The 9,484-nt window shown below is 42.3% G+C and overlaps 1 long non-coding RNA gene across 1 annotated transcript in view; it reads right to left on the bottom strand.

The window, feature by feature from the left end:
* Window positions 1–6,072, bottom strand: part of LOC137236714 (uncharacterized) — a 135,118-nt gene extending 129,046 nt beyond the window's left edge. Inside the window, exon 1 of the long non-coding RNA XR_010948595.1 lies at window positions 5,899–6,072. This is a non-coding gene — a long non-coding RNA (uncharacterized lncRNA). The remainder of the gene's footprint in view (window positions 1–5,898) is intronic.
* Window positions 6,073–9,484: the final 3,412 nt, after the last annotated feature.

Here is a 9,484-nt window from a genome sequence, read left to right on the forward strand (position 1 = left end):
TGGTAAATTTTTGTTCGACTTACGGCATTAAAAGTATCCTAGACAAATTAAATGAAAAAGGGCGGAGCCAGGCCCATTTTTAAATTTTCTTTTATTTTTGTATTTTGTTGCACCATATCATTACTGGAGTTGAATGTTGACATAATTTACTTATATACTGTAAAGATATTAAATTTTTTGTTAAAATTTGACTTAAAATTTTTTTTTAAAGTGGGCGTGGTCGTTCTCCGATTTTGCTAATTTTTATTAAGCATACGTATAGTAATAAGAGTAACTAAGGCGCGGACTACGGGAAAAAAATGTAAGGCGCGATAACCTCCGAAGTGATCTAAGGCCGAGCTTCTCTTCCAATTTGCGTTGTGCTCCTCTTGATTTTTCCCTACAAATTGGCCGGACGGGACCTACATGTTTTATGCCGACTCCGAACGGCATCTGCAAGGCAGATGAGTTTTAACTGAGAGCTTTTCATGGCAGAAATACACCCGGAGCGCTTGCCAAACACTGCCGAGGGGCGACCCCGCTTAGAAAAATTTTCTTCTAATTGAAAAACCTTATTTCTAAAATTTTGATGTTGCTTTGCCCGGGGTGTGAACCCAGGGCATACGGTGTGGTAGGCGGAGCACGCTAACATCACACCACGGTGCCCGTCGTATGACCGCCTTAAAAAGATTCTTTTCCGGCAGATGCAGCAAAACCATTTCTCAGGACCGGGGTCAGGAGACGGACCCGGATTGGGTTCGATACCTTCCCGGAGCAAGAGAATATGGAGCAGTCCCGCTGCAAGGAGCTGCTGGGAGGACGCAACAAATTAAACGGGGTTACACTGAAATGACAGTCCTTGGTCGGGAAAAATTCCGAGTCGCTCCGGTACATACAACCGACTGCCTCAAACCATTTTATTGTTACTTTTATGGTCGTTTTTTAGTGCGAGTTTAAACTTCAGCTAAAGTTGACTAGAGTTTAACCTTGCCACTTTGTTCGATAAAATAAAATTTTCCTGCTCATCTTAGCTTAAACGGCCGAAGTGGCAGGGTTAAACTCTAGTCAACTTTGACTGTAGTTTGAACTCGAACTGAAAAACCGGCCATTACTCTCACTTTCCATATTCCTCCTCTTGTTCTCTTTACTTTTCCCCACTTCCTCTACATTTTCTTCCCATTTCCTCTGTTTTCATTTCTCTTTTCTTACATGTTCCCATTTCCAATGAGGAGACATATGGAGTTTGGCTTTTTTTTCGCATATTACATTACTAAGGTGTCTCATGATCGAATTGTGAGGGCCATCACATTTTTGTTGTTGCCATACTGACTTCACCTGGCTGGTTTTATTGCATCATGTTCTTGATGTAAACAAAGTTTTGATCAGTTGCACGGTGGAATAATTAATACAGCGATAATACCTTACTTGATAATTCTTTACGACAGCATGACACGATTAAGATGTGTTTTGGGCCAAGAACTGCTACTCCGAAAACGGAAGTTACAAATTTTGCTTCTGTGAACAGATATTTGCAAAAAAACTTTTTATGTGTTTGTTGTAATTTTGTGGTAGGTTTTCGGTTTTTTCGTTAATATCTTTTGAACGACGCAAAATTTTGTCATGTCCTAGCATCATTGAAGCTGAGGTTGTTGTTTTTGTAGTGATAAGAACACTTTCCGAAGGTTTTGAAGGGATCAATCGATGCTGATGATCCTTCCCCGGATATAGATCCGGTACGTTTCGGTAACAAGCATCATTAAGGTACTAGCCGGACAATCTCGGGAACGATTAAATATTATTACATAGAACCTTCTAGGCATAACTTCCTCCTACCCCCTAGTTCCATGAAGAGCTTGGGGTCGCCAGAGCCTCGTCCGCTAAATAAACAAAGTCACCACAAGTTCCCGACCAGGTTAGTCTTAAGATATATCCGCGGAAGGTATACCTGTTGTGCTGTAGCGATAAGGACACTCTCCGAAGGTTTCGGGGAGTGTTATCGATGTTAATGGTCATTTTCCGGATATAGATACGGTACGTTCAGTAACAAGCACCACTAAGGTACATATTTAGCAGCCGAAGCTCGGGCGACCTCAAGTTTATAATGGAACTAGGGGGTGCGGGAGGGATACGGGATAACCTACAAAGTTCAATGTGGTCATATGAAATCGTTCCTGAGATAGTAAAGCATATGGTGCTCGTTACCGGAACGTCCCGGATCTATATCCGGCTAGAGACCATCAACACCTAAAACACGCTTCCCAAAGCAGTTGGATCTATGTACCGGAGCGACTCGGGATTTCCCCGACCAAGGACTGTCATTTCAGTGAAACTCCATTTAATTCGGTATGTCCTTCCCACAAATTGTCATCCCTCCAACAGCTCCTCGCAGCGGGGACTGCTCCATACTCTCCCGGACAGGTATCGAACCCAATCCGGGTCCGTCTCCTGACCACGGACCTTAGAAATGGTTTTGCTGAGTTTACCGGAAAAGAATCTTTTTAGGACGGTCATACTCTTGTCAGTTCAGGGCTAAACCATAAAAGCAGACATCCCCGCAATTCCTATTACTCTTTTGTGGCTCCCTGCTGTTCACGCCCAAGGGCGTCCCGTAGTCCGCGCCTTAGCCCCCCCCCCCCCCCCCTACATTCCAGCAGCTCCGCTGCTCAGCAAGCCACTAATAGTTCCCCCAGCTGCTGTTGTTATTGTTGTAGCAATGCTCGCCCCACCTAATAGCCGCGACCGATCACAAATTGTCATCAATATCCTCTAACGGGAGTCCAAGGAAACTTGCCGTTTCAATAGGGGTGGACCATAAGGAAAGGGGTGTTAGAGGCGTTGGTTCCACATTACAATTGAAGAGATGGTTGGTGTCATGTGGGGACACATTGCAAGCGGGGCATACATTTTGTATGTCGGGGTTGATTCTGGATAGGTAAGAGTTTAACCTGTTACAGTATCCAGAACGAAGTTGAGCAAGAGTGATACGTGTTTCCCTGGGGAGTATGCGTTCCTCTTCCGCGAGTTTTTGATAATTTTCGTTAAGTAGTGGATTCACCGGGCAATTCCCGGCATAAAGGTCCGACGCCTGTTTATGGAGTTCACCAAGGACCCAATTGTGTTTCACTTCATACGGCTGGGTTCTCAGGTGCCGTATTTCCTCAAAATGCTTACGGAGATGACTCCTTAAGCCGCTAGGCGGTGCTGGTTCATCAATCAGATGTCTGTTGGGATGCCCAGGTTTCTGAGTATTCAACAGGAACTGTTTGGTCAGCATCTCATTTCTCTCCCTGATGGGGAGTATTCTCGCCTCATTATGCAGATGGTGTTCTGGGGACATAAGAAGCCAGCCCGGGGCGATTCTGAGAGCAGTATTTTGGCAGGCCTGTAGTTTCTTCCAGTAGGTGATTTTTAGGCTTGGCGACCATATGGATGACGCGTAGCACGTAATCGGCTGGCTAATTGCTTTGTATGTATTCATGAGCGTTTCTTCATCTTTTCCCCAAGTACTGCCAGCGAGGGATTTGAGGATTTTGTTACGGCTCTGAATTCTCGGAACAATTGCGGCTGCGTGCTCACCAAAATGTAGAACCTGATCAAACGTCACACCCAAACGTCGGGCCCTATGGTGCATCCAGCTCATACGGCCGCTCTCACTCACAACTACAATCTCCGTAGTACAGTGGGCAGCAATGCCGTATATCAGCCCCGCCCCCGTCTTCTTCCCCCTTCTTTACCTCCAGCAATCGTGTAGGTCAGGGAAACATAGGGACAATGTCCTAAAACGTCATGGCTTATCTGTCCGGTTAGGCGATGTAAACCTAGAAATCATCAACATCTACATCCCTTCTGCCGCCTGCTGCCCCAGTGGTTACCGCCCTAATATTAGTGCGTTACTCACTGGCGACAATCACATTATCTTAGGCGATTTCAATGCCAATCACGACCTATAACATTCAAATTTGCAGGCGGACAGTAGAGGTGAGATGATGGCGGATCAAATAGAAGAAACGACGTTCTGCACAATAACCGGAGATGCCCCCACTCGTATGGTAGGAAGCTGTCACAGTTCGCCAGATATATCAATCGTGAGCGCAGGACTCGTAAGCTGCGTCAACTGGCAGCCGATGGTAACATGGACATCCGACCACCTGCCAATCCCCCCAGCGGGTTAGGGGGTGAGAATATACCCGCGGTAGGTATGCCTGTCGTAAGAGGCGACTAAAATGCCAGATTCAAGGGGCTGTGTAGCGCAACCCTTCAGGTTGCCTGCGCAATATATAGCTTCTCCAAACCCAATTGTCAACCTCACCTATCCGCGGCGAATCCTGTTTCACTAACAGACGAAGCTCTGGCGACCCCAAGCTCCTCAAGGAACTTGGGGTGGGGAGGGAGGGATGGCCTGAAGGTTTAACGTGGCCACAAATCGTTCCCAAGATGGTCGGGCTAGCACTTTAATGATGCTGTGTTACCGGAGCGTACCGGATCTGTATCCGGCAAAGGACCATCACATCGATAACTCTCCCCAAAGCCTTCGGGGAGCAACCTTATCGCTACAAACCACCTGCCAATACTCATCTCGCTCGAGCGTACCGCCGACTTCATCGTCTCTGAAAAACGCACTTTCATAAACTTTTGAACACCAGCGGGCGAAATGGGAGGATCATCTAAGAAGTTGTAACCTCTCTGCCGGTGTGGGTAAGCTTTGCTCCACCGTAAAGTCCTTATCGAATCCGTCTAAGCACAACGACAAAATTTCCGTCGCCTTTGTTGATAAAGTCGGATGCAAAAAAATGCGCGAGCTCCTTTTGCCGACAATATATAATGCATTCTACGGTTGACAAAGCTAAACGGAAGGCCAACAGACACGCACATAAACATAAATTCAGCGCGTCACCAATTACATCACCGCCAAAGAGGTTGAGGATGCCATCGGTCAAGCTAAACCATCTAAAGCGGTGAGCCCTGAGGGCATAGCCATGCCGATGCTTAAAAGCCTAGGAAATGAGGTTTTAAATATTTAGCACATGTCTTCAACCTGTCTTTCCACCTTTGTCATTCCCGAAAAATGGAAAAGGCCAAGGTGAGGTTGACAATTGGGTTTGGAGAAGCTATATATTGCGCTGGTAACCGCTGGCTACACAGCCCTTTGAATCTGGTATTTTAGTCGCCTCTAACGAGAGGCATACCTACCGCGGGTAGATCCTGATCCCTTAACCCGCTGGCTCCACCCCTGTTGATACAGCAAGTTTCCTCGGACTCCCGTTAGAGGACATTGATGACAATTTGTGGTTGGTAAGACCTATTGGAGGCGGCGAAGCACTGCTACAACTGCAACAATACTTAAACACTCCACAAAAACTTCGGATAATGTCTTTATATCTACAACTTCCTTTTTCTCTTAAAGCAAGGACGCGTCGATTATGAAACAGCGACTGATCTTTTTTTCCATCAGACATACCACATCATTAAATTGAAAGTGAACACATCATGTTATTCAATTAAGCAGGAGTATGCGTGCACGTCAAGTAACATAGAGCTTAGTGCAACCGTTATCCATGGGCAAAGGGGTGACGGGCTTCCAGAATGTTTAATTTCTCCTGACAGAAATAATATGTATCAAATTCCGCTTTCGTATTCGTAGTGCAGTGGGTAAATCTATACGACAGCATAATACGCGTCCAAAAATCTTTCGATATTTTTACCGTGCCGAGTCCAAATGGCGTCGTTCGACATATTTCCCGATATTTTTGGACGTTTATTACCACTTGACAGCTGTTCTAGACTTTTACAGATAAGCTTTGCTTTTACTCCCTTAAAATACATTTTACATTGCGGCCTATCAAGTGTATGTATACTCAACTCAACATGCAAAAATATATTCTACTTGCTAATCGAGCTATAAAAAAAATGGAAACTTACTTTGCCATTTATTTTCGAATCAACTTGCGTGCACTTATTTGTACACAGTTTACGCAATGGGTATTGGTAAATTTCTCTACGAAATCAATTAAAATTTTATTCAAAAATAAATTTTCAGATAATTTTTATGAAAGAACGCTTCACTGCAAAATTACTTTCATCTTTCAACCGCGTTTCCGGCGAGTATTTTGCTGTGCCTCATCTGACATTCGTTGGTGAGTTTCCACAAAAGTAGCTGCCAGCTAGATTGAATCATGGCTGCCAGCACAAACTATAAATCGTAGGAACCCTACAAGAACACGCAGATGGCCGCAACATATGGATTTTCTCATATTCATCAGTTTTGCTGCAGGAGTAAATAGCTGTGTTTTTTTTACATCTATAGACGTTTACGCTTAAACTTTATATTATTATTATTATTATTATTTTATTTATTACGGCCAAAAAAGCCTAATTCATTGTATAGTACAATTTAGAAAATTCATAATTGTTTCTTAAAACTACTTCATTAAAAAGAAATGAGTAATAAGGACTGCTAAGCGTCAAACTTTAAATACACCTCTGAAATTAGCCGTGTATTTTTACATGCGTATACGTTTACGTTTGCGCGTAAAAAAACGCCTGTCTTCGCTTAGATAATGCCTAGGAGACCCATCTAGCGGCAGTGGTTAAACAACTAGCTACAGCACAGGTTGTACCGAAAAGCGGAGACACAACCCTCTGATGGCCATAGTGTAGAACATATACCTGATTCAGTTGCGATGAATTGTGGACATGCACCATTTTAAGAGGTTATATATAGAATTAGTGTAGAGATGAAACATTGATACATATTTCAGTAATATCTGAGCTTAATTCGTATTGAAATTTAGTAGTACTAATTTTATGCACAGCAATTTCAGAGGTGTGTTTAAAGTTTGACGCTTACCAGTCCATATAAATTTTAAGCGTAAACGTCTATAGATGTAAAAAAAAAACACAGCTATTCTTAAATTCCAGCACTGCATTAACAAAAATTCCGAGATTTCTTCGGGATCTCATATTAGAATTTTCAATAAATTTCATCGCAAAATTTTTTTATGTTTCAATTGGAAATCACAGGAAGTCCTCTTTTCCTTCTTTAGACGTAAAGTTGAGTGAATTGAAGATTCAGCAACTAAAAAAGGAGTTGGCAGACCGTGGGATGAATGCTTCTGGAAATAAATTTGATCTCCAGTCACGACTAACGGAAGCTATGGAGTAGGAAGGAATCGATGTTGATGAACACTTTTCATCCTGATGTGGAAGAGTCAGCATCTAAAATGGAGGAGAAGATAGAGATTTCGAATCCATTGGCAAGTGTAGACACTAACGGGATACCAGCAGTGCTGAAGCCAAGGTGGTCACAAATATCAACCAATATGTAGACATATCTCGAAGTACAAGAGACACGACAAGAAGCATGTTTTTCAGAAATTTCAGGATTGAAGCAGAGGTGGCACGTATATCCGAAATGTCGTCACAATTGGCATCCAGGATTAAAGCACAGGAGGCACGTATATCCGAAATGTCGGCACAAATTTTAGCACAGGTATCATCGCAGATTTCTGGACAACTGAAAGCCCGTATGGACGAAAAAATAATGCAGTTTGAGGAAAAAATCGAGGCCGAGGTAGATGCTTTAAGAGGAACAGGAGCTGCAACTAAATCGCCCACATGTACTGATTCAGGAAACAGCCTCACATTTGAGTAAGCCAGCGTACAAAGCCTCTCAGTGACGGATCCAGGGGCGGCAATCCCGTACTTATGAAAATTATAAACGTTTGTTTTAATTACATATACAATTATAAAATTTTTAGCTTTTATGTTTGTATAATCTATAAGATTGTCCTAATCGCCCCCCCCCCCCCCCCCTCCCAAGATCTGCAATTTATAACACTTCGGTTGAAATATTTTATGAAATGAATAGTTTAGCTATATATTAATTTCCAATTTCCATTTGTTTCGTTGTGGGTAAAATCAGCAGAAACAAGTAAAGGTGTCTAAGTTCGGGTGTAACCGAACATTATATACTCAGCGTGAGCTTCAATTAAACATTTCATTTCAGATAATTTACTTTTCTACATAACACGTGGCAACGCCCTTTTAAAAAAAAATTTCTCCACATTTCCTCATACAATAAAGCTTGACAAGTGAAATATCATTGATTCAAAACTATTTTTTGCTAAGTTATAGCTTATTATTCTAGTCTACCACCCTTTTAAACTTGTTTTATATCTAAGTTGCCTTGGACTTCAACCGATCCCGTCCATTTTTACTAGCAATATTTTCTACTATAGGCAAAATTCGTGTACCTAATTTTATTGCGATCCGTTAATTTTTCTTATGATTAATAATATTTGTAAAATTGATTTTATCACAAGTGGGCGGTGCAGATTTCTTTGAAGGATATGTACTTCATGTCTTGAGCTGTAATCTTTTTTAATTAAAAAAGCACGGGTGTGTTGAAAATTTCAAATTGAGTCGCTATGCCACAGAATTTTTGATCCAATTTTTCTTTTGGCTCCTCTGTTCGGAACCGATTTTGCTTTCGGTTTAATTTTTGGATACTAGTTCGGTTGTAGTACTGACTTCAACTACTGTTCCGGGTTTTCCTTCTGTCTCTAGCCAGGAGGCTTTTGTAGCAATTTCAGCTTTAGGCTGGATCTGGTATCGGTACCTGCTATGGCAAAAGTTCGGCTTGGAATATTTCCGTTTTCAACTCCAGTATCGGTTATATCCAGTTTTTTTCTTGCCATAAGGATGATATAAATAATCCAGAAGTAAATCTATATCATGTAGAACATAATTGTCTAGCAATATTTTCTCTTCGTAAACTGTTTGTGGCCCTGACAAGGGCCGCTTTCCGTAGGTATAATTGTTTAGCAATTTTTTTCTCTTTGTTGACTAGTGGTGGCCCTGATAAGGGCCATTTTGCGTATACTTGTATAGCATATTTTCGCTCTTTGTAAACTAATGGTGGCCTGAAACTAGGGGAGCTTACTGCGTCTGGGTTTCACAGCTTATTCGTGGTACATCATGCATATCCGTTTGTGTGCTGGAGCTGTTCCGAGCCAAGTATTGGCCTTTCGCTCCAACGGTGTCACTTAAAAAAAAGTGAACATGTAGAAGGGACTTTATTATTTATCCTTCGTCCTTCCTTCACGTTGTAGCGGCGAAAGTATTGTCCGATATTTTGGTAGATAACTGTAGGAATGACCGTTGGGGACGATGAGACAACTTTCGTTTTTGCAAACCCTTGATTAGCACTGCTAAGTCATACAAAAAATTATATTACGTTTTTTATCTTACAACATTCGGGAAACTGAATATTTACATCAAAGACGGTAAATACAGCGATGGAGTGCAGTTTGGCATCAAATTTAATCTCTGAGCTCCCACAATAAGGTCAAAGGCCTGAAAAGTGAGCGAACAAATTAAGCCATTTTAGGGAAGCTAACGCCGCAAACTTTTTCCCAATATTTCCTCTTCCTTGATCCTGCGGCGTAATTCTTTACTTTAGCTCACAACTGCAAAAACTCGTGCAATAATATCAGGAGAGGTGTCA

This window comes from Eurosta solidaginis, chromosome 1 (genome assembly GCF_040869045.1).
Source record: "Eurosta solidaginis isolate ZX-2024a chromosome 1, ASM4086904v1, whole genome shotgun sequence".
NCBI lineage: Eukaryota > Metazoa > Arthropoda > Insecta > Diptera > Tephritidae > Eurosta > Eurosta solidaginis.